At 38.6% G+C, this 25,525-nt stretch overlaps 1 protein-coding gene across 5 annotated transcripts in view; it reads left to right on the forward strand.

Annotated features, from left to right (window-relative positions):
• LOC126873204 (uncharacterized) overlaps positions 1–25,525 on the forward strand; it is a 246,174-nt gene that overhangs the window by 83,211 nt on the left and 137,438 nt on the right. Inside the window, exon 5 of one of the 5 annotated variants that reach the window (XM_050633838.1) lies at positions 9,166–9,238. The exons of the other annotated variants lie outside the window; for them this stretch is intronic. The gene's annotated coding sequence lies outside the window, so the exon portion shown is untranslated. The remainder of the gene's footprint in view (positions 1–9,165; positions 9,239–25,525) is intronic. 5 annotated transcript variants of the gene reach the window in all.

Below are 25,525 nucleotides of genomic sequence, written 5' to 3' on the forward strand. Positions count from 1 at the left end.
CGCAACGAATTTCCAGGTAATTTCAAGTTTGAATCATACTATGATTATGTATTTCCTTGGACATTCCTCTCAACGTGAAAACCATAAATACGTATATAGGATGAAAACGTATTGCCATAGCCATCGAATTTCTTGAAAGAATAGATTTGAATTATTCAAACATAGCAAAATTTTCTAATTTGAAATGTAACGAACGTAAATTCCAATTGTGCCATTTTATAACGTAAACGTAACTATATCTGCCACAGTGGAAACCCCGTTAGCCTAATCTTCGCTCTAATCGGCGAAACAATTTCGACTTTATCTCTCGGCCATGGATTGCAACACGGTTGAATACGCATATTAGCGATTATTCGCGTCGATCGCGCGACAACGATGGCCGCGTAACCGATAAACGTTAATAAACCTCGTATAACTATATTGGGCGACGTGTAATTCCCGATTCAATCGGCGGAATCGTCTCTCCATGACCGCGAAGAACGTCGCCGTGGAAACGATCGTAATTTGATGTCTGCCCCGAGAAAACCCGTGATTATTCTAATGCATCGAACTAGGCAAGAAAGGATCGACTTGTATCGGATCGACTTAATATTCATCGTCGAGCGCCTTACAAATTGTATTCTCAATTTTCATGAGCCTGTCCTCCTTCCAAAGTGATTTGGTCGTCGCGTCGCGCATCCGTGGGTTAAAAAGCGAAAAGTCAGCTGGAAGTTGTAACGATCTAGTTGTGTAGGAGGCTGGAAAGAAGGAGAGGGAGGGAAGAAGATGACTTTTTATCGAGACAGCCAGGTCGTACGATGGACCGATTATAGGGTGGAAGTATCGAGTGGACCATTAAATCGTAGCCGGAGCAATTACATCCGATCTACTCGCGTCTGATGATGTTGATTTAAGCCACGCTCTCAGTGAGATCGTCAAAGATGCCGTTTATTATTCGCAATAGTCGATTAGTGGAGAAATAGCGCGACACAGCCAGCGCTTTATCGAGCGTTCTCGAGTGCTTTAAGAAATCGAACGGAGGACTTTGAAGATTGAACGCCGAAAGAGGCACGCTATTAGCAAGCACAGGGTACGCTGTTGCGACACACCGTGTCTAGCTTGTTTGGAATTTAAACGAGTAACTCGAGTCGGCTGGTTCAGGCAGAAGAGGCCAGACAGATTCGAGAGCGTACAATTAATTAATTTTTTCTCTGATAAAGTTTGTAACGTTTATCGAGAGAGAATTTATAACGAAATATGAACGGTGCGAAATATCGGAGGCATGTCTTATCTCTTCGTAGAATTTTGGCTATCTAATTTAAGTATTTGACAGAAGCATCCATTTCTACTTGAATTACTCCATTCGAGACATTGGTAAAGGATAGGATTTAATTGCATAATAGAACAATAATTTAATAACGAAGAAAGTTCGTTTTAATTGAAAAATTCGTACTGTTTGCTGCTTGTTATTAATGTCTTTGAAGGAAGGGAAAGGGGAAGGAAAGGGACAGTTTAATTACTCAGAGGTTCTAGTCGAAATTCACGAAGAACGTACGAAACGATTCGAAAAAAGCGAAGCTTAAATATTTAATAAAAAAAGGAAGTCAGAAACGCAGTCTCATCTCAGACTCCTTTTCTCCTGGCTCTTCGACTCTTTAATCAATGAGCACCGAGAAAACTTCCGTAATTCTTCCTGTTCTCGCTGCATTTCTCTTCTCTTTCCTGCAACGATATACTGAAAAAGATATTTACCCGTCCTAACAAAGTTCATTAAAAACAGAACCACGGCCCAAGAACTCGGAAATTACTTACTGATTCGGAATTCAATTTCGAGGAACGCTGGAGAACTATTTCCCACTCGTAATCAGCTGATTCTTTGCACCCGCCGCTAATGACTAAAGCGTTAACGAATGAAGAATATGAAGAAACACGTGCACGGCTGAAATGGTGAGCGCAAATTCGCCCGTTCGAAGTGAAACTGTTCTCGAACAACTCTCAGAGCGCGAGAAGGTCTCGTTAAAAAGTACTCAGAAGTGTATCAGTTATCGAAAACGCCTCGACCAGGTTGAATGGGTCGGTGACACCCGAGAAATCACTTTCATGAACGAGAATCCTTAAGGTCGCGTTTAGAAGGGGAGAGAAAGAGGAACGAGAAAAAAGGAGAAAGAGAGAAATAGATAGATAGATAAATAGATAGATAGAGAGAGAGAGAGAGAGAGAGAGAGAGAGAGAGCATACGGACAGGAAGGTCGGCCATCCTGCGGCAACTCGTTCCCTTCGAAATTCTCGACGAAATATCGACGCGATTCCGATAACTTATGACGGCTGCTGCTTCCAGTTCCACCACTTCTATGGTGATTGCCTTTTGTTACGGCTGAATAGCGTCCGTTGGTGCTCGAGTCCTGGCCTGTGCCGTTCCATGAGGTTCCTTGCACTCGTTCCCTTCGTACGGGAGAAAATGGAGTTCCTTTCTACGGGACTCTTTCGAGGGACAACTTCTTTTCGACTGAAACTGACCACAGCGCAGCTGAGTAGGCAGGGAGACCCGAAGGACCATGTACCACGGTCGTCGAAGAAAAGGGAGTGGAAAGTGGGTTTTCACTTCAAAGATCGTTCGGAAGTAGGGGAAATTATTGGAGGATAAAGTTTTAGGCCCTTTGCCCTCTGGCGAACAGATTGCAGGTTTAGCCGTTTCACTGTTATTTTTATTCTATGAAAATCACTGCAGGCTGTCGTGTACAGTAACCACTCGATCTTCATTCGTTCTTTTATTGAATCGAGCGGAGAAGTTGTTGCGTTTTTACCGTATTAGATATCGCCATGTTATATTTACAGGATTATCGATATTTCCACGAGTTTTTTGATTGCTTCTTTGTAGAAGCTTCGTTGTTTGATCGTGAAATAACCCCGCCAGAGGAGTATATACACCTTATCTATACAAATCGCTATTATCACAAACGAAACGCAAATAAAATCGAAGATATCAATTTAATCGTCGATCGAACGAGGGCAACCGATATTCGTCAGGAAAACCACTATGTACTGCTCGCGTTTCGAACAATCGTTTCACCTTCGATACCAGTCCGTTGTTACCATTTTTACAGGAATATTTTGATATTTTGCGCTGCAAGTTCCAACTTGGAAAACATTCGCTGATACGCGGTACAACGTTGGCAGGAAAAATTCTCTGTAAAAATATGGCCTGAGATAGAAGCCGGATCGGTAGGGAAATATGTAGGAAGGAAGATTCGATCGATCGACGGCCCATTTAATTTTCAGATTCTATTTTTAAATGGCAGTCGCGTTTGGGTTTTTTCTGTGAGCCCTGCTCGCCGTATCTACGAGGATGGCTAGCATCGGCGGTGGAAAAGGGGGTGGACAGCATTCCTTTCTATGCGTAACAAAATTAAATTCTCTGACGACGGATTGGTAACCGCCGCATTCTTCTGCGTGCGGAAAAACTAATTGCACCGGTTCGTCTTCAATGAATTTTCCCTGGCCATTATTCAACTCGGGAACATTGCCACACCGCCGTTGAAAAAACAAATACGTCGTGTGTCATTTTGCGAGAGGGTAGCCGCGTTTCCGCGGAAAGAACGAACGTTGATTGACCGTTCTTGTGGACTCGTAAATTTTTATAATTCGTTCGTTTAATTTTTTCTTTTGTAAACGCCCACGTGTATTCGCGACTTGTTGATACTGAGCCGACTCGATTGCTCGAATTTATCGTTCGTTCGTATCGATATTGTTGTCTCGCTTTTATATCGCAGCCACTGGAACTGCCTTTTCCCTATTCGTTGACAATCGCTAATACTTTCGGCTAATTTTTGGTGCAAACGACCTGAAATTTGTGATCGATCGCACCTCTAAGGCTAGATGAATTTAATGATTTTTCTATCGGTGAATGATTTTATTCGTCGTTTTATTTTTCGTTTCGTTTCATTATAAAACGTATGACGATCAGAGTCGAAGTCGAAACTCATAGCCATTTCAAATTATCCGGTTCTCACCTAACGCATAACATAACTCGTTAAAAATGTGGACAACACTAGAGTTTTCTATCGTTGTACGACAATATTTTACTCGTTAAGAGTTTACCCGTCGCAGTTGGAAGTTGTACGAACGCTTTCGTTGTTTTGCAACTCGATGCTTTAGCGAGGCGTGCCGCTACGATTCAAACGAGACAGTTTATCGAGACTAGTTTGCATGCTTTTTACAGTTTCAAGTATTGCACGAATTTAATTATTTTCGCTCCTCCAGTCCCATCGTGCGTTTGGATACTGCGATAATTGTCTAAAAATCTAGGAAAAGTGACGATCATTACGTTATGAAATCTCCCGGCGTAATATTCGCTTCCTGTGATCGAAACAGAACTGGTTGTCCAGATAAATAGGCAAACGTAATCGTAAATGTACGTGTTGATGTTATCATGAATTTGTCCTGTAGTTCATCGAAAAGCAAGCAAGAGTAGAAAGACGAATAGTAATTAATTCGTATGGTTTATCGGCCGATTAAATATTCACATGACTGTAGAAATGCATAGAGTCGCTCAGACACCTGTCAAAAATTGTAACTTTCTTCCTAGTGCAATCAGTGCATTGTTTCTTCAGCGATAAATATTTCTAATAAATTTGTAATTATCTATGCTGTCTATGATTTGTAAAATCTTACCAATCACATCGATAGTTTTGATTAAAAGTCACTCAAGGTATATCATCGCGTATATGAAAGATTGGACAAATTGAGCTATTAATAAATCATAGTAAATAAGGATAGGGACGATTGGGTCCGGTGAATTATATCTATTTAGAGAACGATGATTTATTTTCGGTAGGCGACAGGCTGTTCGTGCAGAGGGTTAAAATACAGGGTTCACCGGCAGCGCAAATTAACGGTATAAGGCAGGTTTATGTTGCCATTGATCGTCAGTTTAATACCACCGACATTTTTTTTACCGTTCACGCGTAAAAATCCCTTAAAATGTTACCAGCAGAAAATTGCTGTTTTCCAGTTTTAATAACGGTATAGGTTTCGCGTACGGCACGACAAATAATTTCATAAATTGCACTGCTCTTTACCGGTATCGCTGGTCCCATGCCGGGTGCGAGGAACTGTTTAAATTTCGGTATTAAAATGTTAACTCTATATTATTTAGTACCACCTTTTTCCACCTTTATTTTTTCAAGATGAAATATTGCACAATGCTCGATAGAAGGGCAGTTAATTGTTAGTTTAAAATAACGCAAACAGCGAAAGTAATCTTTTATTTTAAAATAAGAAGATTATTAAATTAATTTCGATAGAAAGTGGACGAAGTACGCAAGACGAGATACCTTACTTTGCAGACTTTTTTAAATTTCTTTACGAACTTCGTCCATCGCTTAGGAAAGGAACAGGTCGGAAAGAATCATTTAAAAAAATAACGATCAGAGATGTCTTAGACCCCATAAATTGTAAATTTTAACAATTCAAGAGGCAAACAGTGGCGAGTAGAAAACGGTCATCCGAAAAGTGGATTTCATTGTATCCAGAAAATAACCGCGAGAAATTTCGCGTTTAGCCAAAGAAGAAAAGATTTCCGCTTATTCTCCGCGGGGATCTTAAGAAAAGCTGCGAACATTTCTGCGCAACTTCCCTGACAAACTTACCCTACCCCTTTTCAAAGGCGCCTCTAAGTTTCCTTTCGTAAAGTTTTACCTTGACCCAGCAGCCGTAGCAGGCCTGGATGAAGTGCAGTGAGAATGTGCGCAACTGGTTGGCTGACAACTTTCCCGACACGTGAGAATTGCAGATGCTGCCTCGCTCTTGCTTTTAAATGTCTCTGGGAAGCTGTTAGACGCCGCGTCGTGCTCGTTTCTTCTTTGCTTGCTCATCTTCGTCTTTTCTCTGTAGTTTCTTTTTCCTCCTCCTTTTGCCTTATTTTTTTTTCTTCACGCTCGAGGCGTCAGCGGGCAATGTTGAAGTTGCCAACACTGGATGAGCAACGTGTTTCGTCTCGTTGGTAGACTCGTAGGGTGAAACTGATTTTTTAGTAACTCTCACCGAATCTGTCACATTGCTCACGTGACGAAAGGCGAAATTAGATTTTTCGAAGCTTCTAAAAGGTTGACAGTTAGAAAGCTTGATCTCGTGAAAATTATTCTTCCGTAAGAATCAATCTATTCTTCGTAATTATTACTCTGCACGGAATTTTATATAACTTGCTGCACGAAATACTGTAACGATTGCTGCAAAAGTAATGGTATAAAACCGAAAATGGTATAACGATAAACAAATAAAACGAAACACGAAAGATATAAATCCTAGGAAGGTACATTACCTTTGAGGCAATCTTGCTATTAGCTTTCCGAACAAACCGATAATACAACGCGAGACAAAGCACGTTTGTTTCTCACGAACCGTGACAAAATCTCGTTCAGTTGCTTATGCGATACTCTAACAGTTTGCATCCGATCGATATCGCTAGTAACGTCATTATACAGATCTTGTCAAAGTGTACGCACGATTTCGGTGCAACATTATCGCGTTTGGCGGCCGATAGGTATAGCCAGACTGAAATTTTTACCAGGCTTGCCGGATGCCCGGTCCGGGAGCAAATATAATTTTACACCCGTAGGATATGGCGAAGCAGCGATGCTGAACAAAACGGATTTGAAAAAATAAAAAATTCACTCTGCCCTTCCGTGGAACGATTTTCGGTGTGATTCGGTGACAGAGAATCGGTTGTTTAAATCGAATAATTTTGTTTGCCGGCCGCTCGAATTGCGGTCGTTTGTCACGTTTGTCATATAGAAAATTCTTGCTCGCGCTTCGTTGCTTGATGAAACGATCCGAACGTTTCAGATATTTAAATGATTCTTTATTCAAACGTATTCTTCTTGTTTTATCAATCGGGGGGAAAAAATCCTCGGGGAAAAATTTCGGGAACGAAATTTTTGCTACGAAACTTCAAATAGATCCAGAACCAGCATCTCTTTTTTTAAGTTACAACGCCTGTGTGTTGTTAACTATAATTATCTAAAAACTATTACATAAGATGGAATATTATCGTGGCTTCTGTTGACAGGAAACGAGACTTAAATACTTTTCAAATTGTAGCAATGTATCAGAAATTTACCTAATTGAGTGACAGGCGACGTTGGCAGTGTCGCTTGTTGTCGAGTCAACTGTCCGAGCGGTGTCATTTAAATAATTACCGCGGCATATTCATCGAATTAATAATGAGTAACTTCAACCGTGTTTAACAGCTTTCATGCGGATTTCTCGCTTGCATCTATAGAAATTCCGTAACAGGATTTCCAACGTTCTATCAAAACATTTTCCTAATCGATGAGATAAATTCTGATCCTTCTATAAATAATGAATCACTGTTATTCGGTAGATACGTGTTCGGTAGATACGTACGGATGAATGTGTCGGAACGTTCCAAATATCGCGTAGAAAATCTAGCGCGTTTCGTTTGATAAATATTCCTTTATTACTTATTTTCTGAAGCGACGCCTTTTGCCGGCATCTATGAAAATATCACAAGTTCTTCATCGCGGAACACACACCCACTCGCCAAATTGAACGCGTCATTTAATCCACGCAACGCGTTAAAGGCAGATCCGCAGCTTATGTAGATAGGTGATAAAGTAATTAAACATCGCATTCTATCATCGAAGCAGTAAGCTTCGTTTCTGTATGCTTCATCGCTAATCAGTCAAAGAACCGCCAGAAATGTGAATTCACTACGTTCGCCGTGCGTATCGCTTACAAAGTATATTAGGCAGCAACGTGCGGCTGCATTCTCGCATAATTGCACGAGGCGAAACCTAATTCATGCATTCGTGCATTTGTGCATTTACTCTAATTTGATCATATGAATAGTAAAATCGACAGATTTGGCGATCTGTTCTTCAAATCAATGTTGTTAGGTGTCTCGTTATGCAAATTGATATTTTTATGTAATAGGAATAATTAAATGGAATTTAGATGGACATATTTAAATACTGATTGTACGTAATTTCTTTTAACTCGTGCCAAGTGAACTGTTACGTTATAAATCTACAATAACATTATATAAATTGCGTGATAGAATTCGGGAAAAGATAACCGATTACCGATTGAATAGAAACGAGTCAGGATAGTACTGTTATCGAAAATTAGAATCACGCTCGAATCGAGCACTCTCATACGACAGAATTGAAATATTATACGCTACGCTCGATATTGCAAAAGAGAAACACATACATATTTCCCATGATGATTTTTAATCTTCGAACGATCTACTTCTCGAAAAGAAAGAGAAAGAAAAATAGAATACGTTTGAAACAAAAATGAGAAAAGGAAAGGGAAGATTAAAGGAGAATGGTACATTAGGAGGCAAGTGTTTCGCTTGGAATGCAATGATTTATGACGATGATCGCGCAATAATAGCAACAGCCGAAGAAGCCCAACACGCGGTCAAGTAATTTCTGCCTCGTCATCCCCATCCGTGGAGGCTGTAAGGAATCCGGCCGATTTATGTTAACAATAGACAAAGTTCATCAGAACGCGTTGAATGCAATGCGCGGATTCGGAAATTTTGAAAGTCCTCCAGTTCTCTGATTCCCGACGATTCCGGATCCCCATGTTGGCTCATCAGTCACACGTGACTGTATAATGTCCATTACACGCGGAACTGGCGAATGGATTAAGCAAATCGGTTCACGACACACGTAACATGCGCGTACGTTCACATAGGCCAGGTCTGTCCGCGAATGCGCGTCCAACTACACACACAGACAGGCTAGGTTGTGTGCGTACACCTGGCCGCGTGTATCGCAGGCCACAGCACTGGTTGCACCTAGTATCGGTTAGAATTTCCCAAGCCACAATAATTTTAGGTACCGGTGACCATAAATATCTTTCAGTCCGTTGGTAATTTTAGGCCGCACTCTGTAGTCTCCTTGAATGTGGCAAACAGAGAATAGCCGCTTTTCGAGGGCTGCGTCTTCGAAGATACATCGACGACTACGCGTTCGTTCCACTGGTTTTGCCAAAGATGGCCAGGTTATTTTATATAAATCGTTATAAGATCGTGACGATCTTGGCAATTTAGAGTACGGAAGGTATTTGGTCTGTATTCCATTAGGAAATATTTGCAAACTGTAATTACAACATTTATTATTTAATAATTGAATTGGAACTGTATTATATTTTCAGCGATCCAAAAATATCTTCATGCGGTTAGAAAAATTATTAAATGAGATTACAAGAATTTCAATATCCATCCATCGTAAGTAAACTATTTTTTTGCGCTAAATGTCAGAATTCAGTTGTTATTGGATTGGATTTCGCAAATCTATTAAATATTCCGCGCGTCAGAAATGTTTAGAGTCGACGGAAATGGACGCATGAATAATCGATTTGACAAATCATTTAGCTTTGTCGATATCTCTTGTCAATATTTTGAACGATATTATGTATAGAATACACACAGAGATTGAAAATATCATAGCCTAGATTTTTCACTACTGGTAGAAGGTGTCTTCCTGACCTGTTTATAAAACCCTTCCGTTTCTTATGATAAAACATCTTGAACTAGAATATCCTTATCTCGTTATTCGAACTTCCAACCACCTTTTACCATCTTTTTTCCTTCTCTGAATATTATCTATGCAGTGTTAGCGCTGCAGGGTTTCATATTGCGCGGAGAATTAATGGAGGCAACGTCGCTATCTTCGAAATTATCATTCAATGCATTCTGCGCGGATATTATTTTTCGGTTATGCAAATAAAACTGTGGCTCCGCCGGGAGCAATATGCGAATTCTCAGCAGAGGGAGCTTGTAGACTTTTATATCTGCGGGAAGGATGGAAGGAAGAGCGAATACAAGATAAAAATATGTAGGATACAAACTTCTTGCAAAAACGTTGCACTCTCAAGGCATTTCCTAAATCTTTTCTCTGTAGAGCCATTTTCTTACGACACGTGATTGATTTTCAAATTGTAATCGATCGTAAGCAATTGTAATTTAATCTGCATATCGTAGAGCAAATTTTCGTTTTTCGATAGAAACAAGGATATTAAAATTGTGTTACAAACGGTAATTGAAAAAGAATTCAATCTTCAACTGAATACTAGTTTCTAAATGTAGAGTGAAGTATCTAGATGTTTTAATATTGCGCAGGAGTTATTATTAGATCAACGTTTTTACCTGAACATGGTCTAGTTTATCGAAAATTGCAAAACAATTTAATTGATGTACATACTTATGTATCTTAGTGACAAATTACGAGCCAAATGATTTCGTAACAGCACGAATCGGTTACATAGTAGCCCGTTAGTTCGGTGAGTCATATGTTTGCACGACGTAGAAATAAACAAGATCACAGCGTTGCGAAAATAAGTCGGTCGAACCTTTTTAAAAATGAAATTGGTTTATTTCACCATTTCCTTTCTAGTTCGAATATCTAAATCTAAATGGATGGTAACAGTGACCTTTTTATCATTGGACTTTTTATTTACGCCATTTGGTAAATTTTTATCCGCTCGCGTCGACTATCATGAATTCATGTGAAAATGTGTGGTTTTTTTCAGCCAGAAATCAGTTTTTAATAGGTTCGTATCGCTGTGTCTATTTTTCTCACGATGAAAAATTCCTTTCGTTACATTATATTTGATCAATACAGTGATAAAAATCGTTATTTGATTCGGCGCTATATTGTGAGCCCTATTATTTACAAAAGCAGAAATACGATATTTAAAAATATTAAAATATGATAACGGAAACTGTTCTAGAGAAGGAAAAACGAGAGAAAGATAAACGAAATAATTTATCGTCGAAATTAAATAAAAATTGTACAAAAATTGTAAGGTACGATATAATATAACATAATAACGTACAAATTAATCTTTTTACGTTTCATATTCCCGCCGTCAAAGAGAAAAGAAGGGAATTGTAAAATAGTGTGTCAGATACAGACTAAGATAAAAAAAAGCTATGTTTCTTTTTAATTAAGAATAAGATTCAATTCGCAAAATAAAAATTTTTCTTCTTAGAGATTAAAATAGTAATTAACGGATGGATATGGAATTCGTTTGTTTAAATCATACAAAACACACGAAACGTATCATGCGTCTATTATCGTTTTATCGATCGCGAAGTGCATTCTTCTAAAAGTCATTGCAGTTTTTATCTGCGCGTTAACGCGTTGCAAATTCAATGAAACGAGTGCCTTCCTGCGAGCGAAATGGGGTTGTAAATCGTACCGGAAGTATCCCACGAACCACGCATTCTTTCATTTCCCCTCATCTCCTATACGCGCATTTTTTCCTTCGTATCACTTTTTTCCGGTCTCTCGCTCACGCCTTCGAACTGGTACGCATCGCTCTTCAAATATTCATTTTCGCTTTTTCTTTCACTATCTTTTTCTTCGAGTTTGTTTTACGGTTTTACTCCTGCCAGTCCTCGTTTCATTCGTCATGTTTCACGTATCAAGTATGCATCTCTCTGTCTCGCTACGTCAGATTTTAGAAATTGTCAACGCAGAGAAATTATATCGAGTCGATGAAAAGTAATTAAGCGATAATAAATGACGCTTGATAAATGAGCGAATACGTCTGGAGAATGTGAAGAAGAAAAATACATAAAACAATATGTGTATACGAGGGCTAGACACGATGGGAGATTTCAGAAAACAAATGGAAGGTGTCGAAAGGGGGAAAAGAGATATTTTATGCTAACGCCAGGCGTGAACGCTGCCTGTTCATTATAACTGATACGCAATAATCTATGTATGTAAACGAAATAACTTTTAATATAACTTGCAAATAAGTTTGAAAACTTTAATCTATTAAAATTGATGGGATTTTTCACGCAGGCAGAAAAAAGAAAAGAAGAAAGAGGCAACTCTTCTCAATTATGTTGCAATTTGTCTTTCATTCTTCAAACATCAGTCCATTATTCTTTATTCTTTTTAATTTGCCAATAGCAATGCGATAGCAATCCTGAATAGCTTACTCACATAAAGCGCAGTAGCACAATAACTTATCGCTAAACATTATATTTTCATCATGTTATCGCGAAACGATTTATCGTGAAATAATCCCGTCTGACCTATAAATTCCTTTTCGCTATCAAAACGACACTCCAACGAGGCAGCAAGCTTTTTGTCCGAAAGTACGATCGTGCGCTACGGTTGTTTCGCTTTTTCTGAACTTGAAAGTTCGCTCGTAAATAGCCGGTACACCGAAGAATCGTCGCGGAAACGCTTCAATCTCGCGGCGACAAATACAAGCTCGCCAGAAATTTCCAAGCGAACATTTTCCAACTTTCCACATAATGTGTTTTCTCCGCGTTTCGCTAATACAACCGCGGCGGAACATCGAGATCGCCTACCCGACCACGTATAATTAATTAACATGTGTTTATGCTTTGCACGAACTTATAAATATTCATGAAACACTGGGCTAAGGTATACAGCTGGTCGAGTTTGGTAATTTCCAAAAATCTATCCAGACGATAGTTGAAATCGAAAGATATCGACTATCGAATATATTCCGGCGATCCATTAACGTTTAGCGATCTAAACCGATATCGGACAAATGTTTTGAGCGATTTACAATAATAAATTAAAATGTTATTAAAATACATTTAAATTCATGGAAAAATTAGAGTACATACACTGTTGGAATAAATTGAAAGCGAAGAATTGAATTTGGTGGTTCGCGGTATGTGTGAATTAGTAATTTGATGAATCGCGAACGAAAATCGATCATATTATTAATTGAAATATATCAGTTATTGCTTATGGTAATGTAAAATGAAACATCGATTTTGTAATTTCTGGTTCTGATATACATTCCGCAGTAGATAATATTTGTAACATAAATATTAATCGAATATTGGCAAACTATTTGCATTCGAGTCACAATTGCAGCTGAAAAATGGATCCTATGACGCGTTTTTAAATATTATGATTTCGATAGATGACTCATTTAAATATTATAGTACAACGTTGTTAAAGAGAACTTCATATGAAATATTTATTGGATAATAGTTTTGAAGCGACGTGAATATCTAAGCGAGTTATTTTGAAATGGAATGAACGATGAGAACGAAATATTAAGAAAGCGCGAAAAATAAGAAACGTATAAGATGGTAATGAATGTAAATCGCGACGCCAAAATTCTTGTCAAAGATTTTCGTGCGATTCCAGACGATTTTATTCTATCGCCATGAATATTACCAAATTTATGAGAATCACCTTTTAGAACCGATACTTCATCGAAGTACATTACTTAAAGTAATAATGTTAAAACAGATCGTTATAAGATTATAAGATCGTAGGATTCGATATTCAATTAAACAGGAATAACTTTATTTTTATCGGATTAGAGCTAAGCGAATCGAAGTGAAATAATCGGCACGGAGCACAATTTGATATCGACGAAATTACACGAAATCGTAATCGCTTTCAGCAGTACGATTTTGAAACGGACCTTACAATTATTTTAGGATAGTGACAGTGTAATTTCTAAGGTTCTCCGGGAGTTCCTCAAGTTTCTAAGGCTTCCGGAATTCTGCAGTTAAACTCTGATACCACTGAGCCAACAGTGCAACTGTGGGATATTACGCAACAGACGGTTAACTTGTATTTTAAACATTTGCCTCCCGGCTCGCGAATTTTTCCTTCAAACAAAGTCCAGGGGATTGTAGTACGATATTTTCGAAATTTTATCCAAGATAGAAACAAAGACACACGTTTACCTTGTCGATTGAAAAATACGAAAAATACAAACTCGACGGTAGTTAAATATGAAAAGACGTTGTGTCCTTTTTCTGCCCTTCTCTCCTTCGTTGACTAAAAATTGCATTTTTGCAATTTGTGTATTCTTCCCTTTTTTTCATTTGTCAGATCTGATTCTTGCTCGATTAAAACAAAAACGGGGATAATTCTATTTCCATCGAAAAACTTCCCGGATATTTGTATTGTTTGTAGGCATAAATTTTGCTGACGTATTAAGCATGTACATTGACATTATCGGTTTCACAATACAATCAATAAGTTTTCTTACTTATTAACACAGGATTGAGTGGATTGATCTGAAAATCGACGCGATTATTAATCGACATTCGGCTGAGCATTGTTGCCGAGCGGTATGTGCATCAATCCGATTGTCCCGCGCAAATATGAATTTTCCAGAAACTAATATTACTTCTCTTAATCGTTCCGATGTGGAATTGTCGAAATTCAATCCGATGTAACTTGCAACATAGCTAAGGGTAGACGAATTTCACGTTAGTACACGTTAATTAAATCACGCAAACTGCGAGAGATTAATTAGTTAGTTGTTACCGAACTCGATTCCCGTATTTGTAGTTCAGCTACTGTGAATATATAATATATATGTATATATTGTGCCTCGAGAAAAGCAATTTTGATAGTGGACAAAAGGGAGATACGCAAGGGACGGTGAACGTAAACATTGAGAAATAATAGAGGATAAGGTTTTAAAAGCAACGTATCGAGCAGAATCAATTCAGATTTAAGTTGCTTTCTTGTGACTGAAATTTCTAAATTTCATTGTTCAAGCGGGGAGAAATTTAAATAAGATTGATACAATATGTGCGATAATTTGATATTTCCAAATAAGGAAAGAAGTAAATTTTGATGGATAGAAATTCTAGAGAATAATATTTTTACTTTAACACCTACGTATTATTGGCAAATAGAAAAACGTACCTTGGGTCGTCCCGTGCTATTACATACTATAGAATTATATTAATTTTATTATATAATATAATATAATATTTAATGAATTATATTAATTTTTAATTATATTAAAAATGATTATATCATAGAAACATTGATATGAAAAATTGATCAAATTCCTTTTTACAAATTCTTTTAATTTCCTTCGATTCAAACGATGAACAAGTATATCTTGCCAGGTGGACGATGTTTTGATCGGATTCAGAAAAAACACGATTCAGTTAAAACGAATCTGTCGTTTAAAGCCTCGATTGTTCGGGCCATGATCTGGCTAACGAGAAGAATGCATGATTACGCGGTGACAATTGATCAAAGCACTTTCGAAACTTATTTGCGGCGTGCGGCGCAGCTGTGTGTAAAGTTGGAATGCGGCGCGTGTGCCACGCGGAATGAGTCATGAACCGTGTGCTAAATTGAGATGGCCGGTCGGCTACAATCGCTCGGACACGCAACGCGAAACATTCGTCACGGACGAGCGTTCTTATGAAAAATATCCGGTGACAATACGTTCGGGAAAAGAGAGAGAAATTTTGCGTTTTACGAACGAAACCAACGAACGAGCAAGGAAAACAACGAAACCGTACGTATCGAAAGTTTGCTTGCTATTAAGTTGTCCGAAAAGTTTCTTTCGTTTCATAAGATGATAATAGATGAACAACAATTTGTTTTATATTATTTTATTGAAATAGATATGATTCGTTTCATTCTATTTCTATTATTATATTCGTACACAATTAATATAAAACAAAAAACATTGTGCGTCAATTATTTCCTTATAAAACGAAAAAAACTTTTCGGGCAACCTAATATATGCCATCGGTGTAAAATTTCTGGCGGAATTGTCTCACAATGCGTTGACATTTGAAAGAAAGTTCCAAGTTTCAGTTTCTGTGTATATGTTTCTCATTAGACATTTCGTATATCAAATTTTGGAATATTTCCATTTTTGTCCGCAAAAATCCTCGAGCCATTACTTCGGACAGGAAAAGTTATGACACTTTTCATCCTTCGTTCTAATCTGTCACGGAAAGTAACAAATCAACGACTATACGTTCGCGCTATAATCCGAAATTTCATCCGGTAGGTATGTTACGAAAACTATAAATTGTACAACAGAAACATTCGTGTAATAAACTTAACACGGGAACTCATAATCCCGAGATTACGAGTGTCCATTCCGTTTTCCCATCCGTTAATCAATTCCGTCGCTGTGAAACGGGCCATCCAGGCTGGTTGAAATTTTTTGACGTTTACACGTTGCTATGTTCGCGTTTACGCCGAAAGACAGAAGAACGAACGGCAAAAAAATTTATATCGTTATTAAATTCACATGTAAAACGGCGTACGCGGTATGCATACGTCGTAGAAAGGGGATTTCCAGAGAAACGAGGACGAAACAGCGGAAAGTACCGTTTTCCCGCGTTTTGTCTGAAAGCTTTGTTTCGCTCGTGTTTTTTCTCGTGCCGCGAGAAACACGACAAAAGTATATATGTCTCCTGGCTGGAAAGCCGGCTAACGCCGCGCTGCAACGCTCTCTTCCGTTCTATGATCGCGGAGAAAGCAACGATACCGCGTTTTACTCGGTGATACTTGAAAATTCTATCCCACGCATCGTTGGAAAACGCGAGACACGAAAGGCCGACCACCGTTCCACCGACAATCTTATTGCGTGATTTCGGTCGAGAATACGGTTGTTATGCCAGCAATTTGCATGATGTGTCGACACCAACAGATTACAAATTAAACGAAATATCGGGGAAACGGACAATTAAAAATGGCATTATGTCCGAAATAAAAATATAAATAACGATAAAAACTTTCCAAGATTTTCAAAAATTTCAGTTTCCACTAAAATTCCGAATTTTTATGATGCTAATTGGTCGGCACCGATGCACTTAGCTTTAATAAAGAAATGGTAAATTTTCATACGTTTCTAATAAAATACGGCTCGATTTAATTTACATTATTGGCTGGAGGATCGTTAAGAGAAAATGCAGGGATGCAGATGGCGCGGTCATTTAAACATTTATGCTAGCATTAAACGTGACAAGCGGCTAGAATTTTTGGAGGGCTTGTAGCATGCAGGGACGCGTTACAACCGAATCGTTTATCATGTCAAAATTATCTAATTATTCGGAGAGGGTGGCCGAAAGAGGAAGCAAGAGGGTGAGAGCGGGAGCGAGAGAAAGGGGAAGCTGTACAAGCAGAAATGCATCGCGACGCGACGTGTGTTACAATTCGCCGCTGTCGTCATCGATGTAATATACGAGGCTATAATTTGCAGGCGTGGTTAAATTGAAAATCGCCCCGGAAATCTGGCAAAAAATGTCGGAACGTAATGAAACACAGCCAGCTCCTTCCGGCTTGCTCGAGTTATTTTCAAGATCGTGCCTCGAAATTCGTGGTCGCTGGAAAATTGAAACGGACGAAAAGATACCTGAAACGAATCTAAATTCGATTCCGTTTAATCGATTCTCTCGTTGAACAAAACGCGTTCGAGTGGATAAGATAAAATGTTTGCCGTCATTTTTAAGAACGTTTTTCAACGCAGCTAACGGATAATTAGAATTAGATTCGATATTGATGAGGAACGATTACGAATCGAATTTGACGGATTGACGTTATGGTTTGCGTTCCAATAGGATTTAATTAATGGCTTTAATTCTAACGAACAACCATGTGCGAAACTATGCGTGTACATGCACCCGTGAAATCGTAATAATTCAATTAATGTAATTCATTGAATGTAATGAGATTTCTCAACGAATCGAGTGACGTTCGCATCGAACGTTCGCGATCGGAAGTGTGATGTTAAAGTTGGATAGACAAGTTAACAATCAGAGTTACGTACATCGTGTAAAATTATACGTAACATCATTTACACGCAATTGTTTCTTTTTTTTCATTTTACGGATCGGGTTTCTTTTTCAGTTGTAGAGTTCATTTGACAAAATGACTATTCGTAACGCGAAGTTTATACTTTGATTAGATAAAAAAGAAAAATCACTAAATCTGTACTCACAGCTGCTATCGTCAGAATATAATATATTCTGTGAAATCACTTTACCTGTTCAATTAATTTCTAGCAATTGTAACGAAGGTAAAATATCTAGCACTCGGAACTTTTAATCAACAGGGAGTCACTTTCTGTTTCGCTCGAAATATTCGTTGGTTTCATAAATAACGAAATAAAGAAATTTAGTTGAAAAGAACATTTTAGTGGGCGAATCTGTATAATCAGGAGCAAGCGCGAGGGAGTGCTATAAATGTCAAGTTGAACAACGTAACAAATAATTAGTATTAAATATCGTTTAACTGCACGACTATTGTCATTACCACAGTATTACGTCGGGGTAACGATTGTGCCGCAGCGTGCTTATTTCCGATTAAATCCCGCGGCGTATCGTATGTAACTCGAATCGTAACTGAATAGTGATTAGAATAATTCATTGGATTATGGCTGTGTAGTTTCTGATTATATTCCGCTCGTGAATTTCGGAACTTCGTATGGAATTACGATGCTTACAAGCAGATTTTTCCTGTCGTTAAGAATTTATCGACTATCTGCTTGAAATCATTCGACGATAAATGTATTAATTATTAAGCACTAAAACATATCTTAATGCATATTAATCGTATCGTAACGCTATAATTTTACCAACCTATACAGAACTTACACTTATGCAGGATGATCTAATTTTTTTTCCCCTCAGTAAATAAGAATTTTGGATATATTTTATGTGTATCGGGGAAGTTCAGGATATTTCGAGAGAAATTAATCTAAAACTGAAACGAACAGAAACCGAAGGGAAGAAAACGGTTTTCCCACGGGTTTGAAAAGCCAGTAGTAAATTGTAAAAACTGCAAGATCAAAGGAAGTCGAGTCTTCTGAAATTAGTTCGTCAAACATTCCAGCACAAAGTGAAATTATTTGCTTTCGAATCTATCTGTGTACCTCCGAGCGCTCTTTTTAAAATTCTGCAAAGTTCTATTTGAGATTAAGTTCAACGATCCTGCTTAAAGAGATTTAAGCAATGCATTTAAATTCTAAGTACTCGATCTGAGGTTTGCAGAAAAGTGAGTTTAAAATGTCGACGCTTATATCGCGTATCCTATAACCTATTCAGTATTGTATCGGCAAAGGTGAAATACATGAAAGTTGCTTTCATAGGCTCAACGGTATTCACCGCATTCTTACGTATCTCGCTCTTGTCTTCTCTGGTATATCGCGCGATATTTCTTCGCGAATGATTCTACCAACGCTTTAAATATAGCAGGCCGCCTTCAAAACGTATTGTATTCGCTCAAAGTGTCTCATGGCTGTTTCACCTTCGTCGCAAGAAAGCAATTTTTCCTGTGCTCTCCAGAAATATAATTATTTAAAGGAATCTCATATTCTTTGAAATAAATAATCCTCAGAAATAAATAATATACTTGGCGTCGATTTTTATTGTTTTCAATGTACCCTACTTTATACCTTTAACCACGTTTCTGTGTTTCCTGTATTTTATTTTATCAATTCAAACTTTGGGATTCTTTATTTAAAGCGATCGAAATGAGACTTCGAAAGCGAAACTTGTTACGCAACAATCTAATAATCGAGTGACCGTGCACGGATGATACTTTGGTGGATGATCGCAGGTTCGTGGTTAACTCGTTCGCGTATTTCCTTCTCAAGGAAATGAACGCTATCCGTCGTCGATACGCTACGCGTGACAATGATCGGTCGAGTGGGAGACAAAGGGGGAGAAAGAAAGAACGCGAGGAAGAGCGTTAAGAGGATTTGCGTTGCATTAGACGCGACTGGGCAATTCGCCAGTTGTGCTAATCGCGACGCATTCTTACGTCTTGACGGTCGATCGATCACACCTGAGAAATTAAGGCGATATTTTATAACACTTGGCGGTTGAAATTAGTTACGTTGATTGAAACATAACGCAACTGTAATCGTCAATCGAGAAACATCGACGATTTCCACGAATAATTACAATTTTTGATTCAATAATTTCTCTCATACCTATAAATCTGAATTTTATTAACGTGAATTTCCCTCCATAATAAGATGCTTTTTAAAAGGAAATTGAATCATACGTATTATACGTATAATCACGATATGAAATTACAGAAAGATTTCGCGATACCACTGTCGTACAGGAATGAGAGATAGAACAAACATTTTTTCGACCAATCATACGATTTTAATGAAGACCTTTGCGGATTCATTAATTGGACAATTTTATTTCCGTCCGTAAGCGATTGAACGTATAAATTCCCATGTATTCAGCCGCATCGAGGACGCACTTAAATTCCAAAAACCATTTTAATTAGCGCCGTTCGACATTCATTTAATTCACATATTTTTCTCGTTCGCGCGCGTAGATTCTGATCTAATTAACAGGCCTCTCCGATGCGCACCAAACGGAGTAAAATTGCATATCGCTCGCAGTTATGCCGCATTGGAGCTTTGCCAACGTGGACTTGTTACTTTTATCTGTCGTATCGTTCACTCAACTCGTATTACTTAAATTAAACGAACTCCCGTTACGCTATTCCCACTGCTGTTCCTTCTTTTACGGTTTTAATTTACATTCTTCACACATCGTCCGGAAAATTATTCCAGATAATGGGATCGCCGTACGTATGCCGTCTTACACAGTCTTCATTCGAAAGTGACACAATCTAGAAATGTTAGTTTTTCAAGAAACATGGCGAAGGATAATTTCCTCGAAAATATATATTTGTGGAAATTTCACGTAATTATTACAGATTCCAGAGATCCGATCTCGCGGAAATTTCTTGCCGTTGACGCTGTTGTGGCTTAGACCTGTTCCTAGCGTGTTGTTCCTCCACCCTGAATAGCGATTCAGATGCCATAAGCACACGATGCAGTATCCATGTTGAATAGCTCTCTGACGTGCTGCCTTTCGATCTGTTGTGTCCTTCATCCCAGATATTAATCCCGATAATTATAAGATGACAATAATCTTCCATTATCCATCTATAGAAAAATCCTGTCACCGATATCATCAGACGCAGAAATAAAAAAAAAACACTTATAGCCATTCCTTAAATTTCTCGAACGACCTTTATGAGAAACCATTCGAGGAACCTTGGACCTGCTTTCGATCATCGATCGAAACGAGAAAAAGGAAGAAAACGAGATGGTAACGATACAGCTTGGGTAGGTTGAGTGGCACGATTTGACGGAGTTTGGTCTGCATTCGCCTATTCGGTCGTCTGGAGGGTGTCGAAATGTCGGCGGGCACAGGTCACGGTTATATCCAATAAAGGTGAAATTGCGGGGGGCAAACATGGGGTGGAATTTACGCATTGATGTTTAATGCAAAATTCAAATCGTTCCGTCAGCCCGGCCAGCCACTGCGTCAAGATACTCTTTCGCCCTCGTTCCTTCGTTTCCAACGACTCACCCTCCCGTCCTCTGTTCACGGGGTAACATATGACGCAATCTTGGCAGGTATTGTCAGGGAACCGGCGACATCTTTAATGTATGAGATAGAAGGGGGGCTAGGCTAGCTGGCTGCCACCGGTAATTGTCACTGTGTCGACCACGATTTGGTGCATGCGCGCATCACTGCAACCTCGTTTCCTAGTTGTATAGTACAGGTGTCGGGGATACACGTGTGTCTCGCCTTTGTTCTTCGCATTTCGCGTCGGCGACAGGCATCCCTTTCGTCGCCACGACAAGCGTTGTCGTCGATATTCCCTTTTCAACGGAAGAAGGAAAAATTTATTGGTCCGTCGTTCCTTTTTCGGGCTTTATTGGCTGAGCTTCTTTCGTTTTCCTTTTTTATTCGTCGGATTTTCGTGTTCGAGGGCGTTTCGTTTCGTTTCGTTGCTTGACCTGGTTTCACTAGCTTTGCCGCGCGTCCTTACCAATGTATTGGCTCGTTGAATCTCTTCGATTTTGACGCGGCCGCTGCAAGATTGCACAATTGATTCTGCTACGCGAGAAATCGAGATGGATCTTCGTTTCTTTCTTTCCCCCTTTTTTACCTCTTCTTTTCTTTATTTCCGGACTTTGTATGGAAATGGATGGCCGACCATTGCGACTCCGCGAATGCCTATGTACGTTAAGCAAAATCAATTCTTTGTGCAAATAAGAAACTTCCATTGATTCGATCTGCGAATGCCTGTGCATCTTTTTTTTTTAATTTTTCGCGGACTTATATCGTGATACATCTTTGTTAATTTTCGTAGCATTTGCTACCGATTTTTATAAAAAGATCAAAAATATATTTAGGTAATACACTGTATTCGTATTATAATAGAATCTTACTGGACAGATTTTCGAAGGGTTTGCTCTACCGCACGTATTTCCCGTCTTTTCTGTCGAGTAATTTATACCGGCGATGATGGTAACTTCCAAGTAACACGGGTACGAGAAGATTTCGGCGATGAAACCGTCGGAGAACGTCTGACTTATGAAGCTGTATACTACTAATTTGCTGTTCTAGACTGTTATAAATTTCTTTATCTGTTGTTTCCTCATATTTCGCTGTTTTCTTTATTCTTTATGACGCCTGATATTTTTCCCGTATCTTTTTCCTTCTCTTTGTTCCCTCAAGAATACAGCTTAATACTCGGCAACTGTAAATTGAAGGAATATTAGCATGTCTGATCTCGCGCGGTTCATACTACTTGCCGCGATGCAGTGAAATTACCAGCAAATTGCTTGTAACTTCACTGTAAACAAGCAATGTTCATCCGTCTGTATTCTCCCGTCTCCTGTTTTATTTGTACGTTCGCTCGTTTCTTTCTTTCAATTTTCTCTCAGAAAAGAAGTCGATGTGAGAATGTGTAATATTTCCACGAATAGACATTCCAATGCTAATATTATACTTGTAATTGCAATAGATCGAGAATGACGCACTTATTTATTTATTCCCACTTTTCTTCTCACTTTCGTCTCGAACATCTACTCAACATGAAGAAACATGTGCTTCATTTTTATCGTATGTTATTCAACGTAACGCACAACCTTTTCCCATCTCACTTTGCTTGATTATTATTTACTTCAATCGAGCGAAAAAATAGCTTTGAAAATAATCTTGCCTCGTCGACATTCTTAAAAGTTTTAAATATTTTACTTTAAACTGCATCGCAGCGAAGGCATCGACAAGTAGTTTCAAATAAGGATCTAGAAATCCTGTTATTTCTGTAATTCGACTACAACTATAGACCATCTCTTTATAATTATTCGACTTCGAATTAAGGGTCCAGGCTTTTTTCAGGTTCCTATTTCGTTGCTTCAAATCAGGATCTTGGCCTGTAGATCCTTCTACGTCTTCTTCTTTGCAATGCTTTCCTATATTTCATTCCATTCATCTTCGCCGATGCTCACACTATTCTCCATACACGTGTACACGGCTTTCAAGTCAGATATAGGTGGAGTAAATGAGAGAAGGAAGCTACGTTTCCACGTCGACACGTGGAATCCCATCGTAGAAAATTACGCGAATTTATACCACGTCTGTCGCTTCAAGCCCGGCTCATCCGTCCGCGAATTGGACTTTCTGCCAGAAACTCGAACGATAAAGAACTCAGTTTGTCACACGTCAAACGATACCGAGATTTGATTTTTTTGAAAGGGTCTTGTTAAATGGAGCATCGGTGAAAAGTTTGGATACACGGCTTGATAAGAAACGTGTTCTCAAGTTTTCTACATTATTAAATCTAATAATTTAATTAGCTTCGCTAAATTTACTTCGATCGCTTCGCCTCTATTATTCTTAAACCTATTATGTTTGTCATTATTTTTGTCTGCCGTTTTTATATTTTATATACGACGAATTCCACGTTATCGAGTCTAGAATTAAACCGATCCGCCAAGGAAAATGTCAACAGAATGAATGTGGAGAACTCGAGAAACGTTTTATCTCTATGAATAAGCGAGAAAATGTTTCACTCTACAGATTAGAAAGATGTTAGCCGAATTTCACGTGATTTCCGTGAATGTCAAATGTACACTGCGGCTTTCCGAATATTTTATAATACATTGTGTCGGATCACTGCGACGACGCCGACATGGGCATTGTCCCGTTTGTTTTCGAGATGAAATTTTGAAAAGCTGCAGCGCTCTGAAAGACCCATAGAACGAATTTCTCAAGGAACAGCGTGCGCAGAAGGCGATCACGCGAATTAGAAGACGCCAATTCTTATGGTTCCCAGGAGAGATTGCCGAATATATATTTTCCTTCTTTTTCGAACGTCTGTTTATAGCGGAACAACAGGGAACGAATATCTTCGATAAAATACCGTTTTACCTTATAAGGACGGACACGGTACAATTCCTATTATTTCGATATTTTTCGTAGTGTTCTTTCTATCGTCATAAGCGATCGCGAAGAGACAGAATGTTCAAATAAATTTGTCAAACAATTTCTTTTGATTTTAGAGCATCTGGAGTGGAAACATCATACATTCGAAAATTAAAGAAATAAACTAACGGTAAAAATAAGAGATCGTCTCATAAAGGAAAAAGAAAAAAGAAAGGAAATCTATAAATTTCATCAAACGCCGTTCAAGCCCCCTGCGGACAATTATCTTGGTCAATTGAGGGCGGACGTTCGTCGAGTCCTTCCCTGGGCAAAAATTAACGTCGTCTATCGGGTTATTCCGTCGTCTTATACCTCCCAGAGACATAATCTAATTTCCCGGCGCGGAACAAACCTTCGTTCAGTGCGTTTCTCCGAAAGAAGAAAAACCTGGAATCGCACGTGAGCTCGTGTGCGAGCGCGCGAGTACACGGATTAGGGGATGTCTTATACAGAGGCAAATTATATTAGTCCCTCGGGATTTTCTCGTGTATGTTACCCGCACAGTTTATACCTTTTTCGTGAGAGATGCGCGAGAAGTATTGTCCGTCGTTTTCGCCTTCTCAATTTCGTCTGTGGATGCGAGAAAAAACATAAAAGACCGCGATCAAATATCGACCGGAACACGGGAGAAAATCGTAATTTGCATTTCAATTGAAATCGCTATTTTTAATGATACCGATAGGATTCAGGTTGTTAGGGTTAACGGAGACTTCTTCCCCCTCGAAGATCCGCGTTCTACGTGATCCGCGTTAATTAATGCTCGGGGCACAGCCACGACTTGAAATCTGAATAGGATTCTTTCTTATCGATGGATTTCGGACGCTTTAGAATTTTTCTTTCTTTTCTTTTTTCTTTTTTTTAATAAGTGAAATAGAAATAGAAGACTGCAATCTTATGAAATAACCCTGCACCCATAATAATCTATGGAACTGAATAATTGTTCTTTACTTTCAGATTTTTAAAACTGTAATACTAATCACGTAACTCCATATTATTTCCATAACACAATATATGCTCATTAGCGAATGTTTTATGAGTTTGTTGGATACAGTACTTTCCGGACCAGCAAATTCACGGTTTGTTCCGTAATTTCGATTACAGGTATAGTAATTCCAGTTACTCGGGAGATTGATGGAAACTGTATAATTCGTAGTATGAAAAGTGATAACAATGGTAACGATGGAAGTTTTGGGAAAATGTATTTCAACAGGAAGTAGGAGGGTCGAGAACGGGTTGAGTGAGTAGGGTTGAATTCTCATTTGACGCTAGAAGTAGAGAATCACAATGCATTTTATCGGGATCGCTGAATAATTTATACAACTCGTGACGCAAACGAAATCAGCTCATCATTTTAGTCGCATTCAATTCCGAATCTATTGTAAAAGTAACCATTAATAATATCTTCTAGGTCACGTTAACCGTTTTGCCAGTCCAACTATTAATCAGAGTTATTTCCATTTATATCAT

Source organism: Bombus huntii, chromosome 14, assembly GCF_024542735.1.
Source record: "Bombus huntii isolate Logan2020A chromosome 14, iyBomHunt1.1, whole genome shotgun sequence".
Classification (NCBI taxonomy): domain Eukaryota; kingdom Metazoa; phylum Arthropoda; class Insecta; order Hymenoptera; family Apidae; genus Bombus; species Bombus huntii.